The sequence below is a fragment of the Myotis brandtii genome, unplaced genomic scaffold, assembly GCF_000412655.1.
Source record: "Myotis brandtii unplaced genomic scaffold, ASM41265v1 scaffold26, whole genome shotgun sequence".
NCBI classification, from domain to species: domain Eukaryota; kingdom Metazoa; phylum Chordata; class Mammalia; order Chiroptera; family Vespertilionidae; genus Myotis; species Myotis brandtii.
Genome location: NW_005359880.1, coordinates 816130 through 816368, shown reverse-complemented (window position 1 = coordinate 816368; position 239 = coordinate 816130).

Below are 239 nucleotides of genomic sequence, written 5' to 3'. Positions count from 1 at the left end.
GCACCTCCCCGCCCTCCGCACCCCAAGCCCGGAGCTGGGAGAAATCCCCCGTCCCCGCCCCAGGCACGACCAGCCTTGGGGCTCAGAGGTGGGCCGGAGCAGTCCCACTTCGATCCCTCCATCTCCCTCCCCACACCGCATCCGAGTTAGGGGTCGGGCAGCCCGGCATCCTCCAGCCAGTCCCACACAGGAACCCGGGTCGGCGGTGACTCCAGGCGCACCCCTCCCCCGTCGCCCCT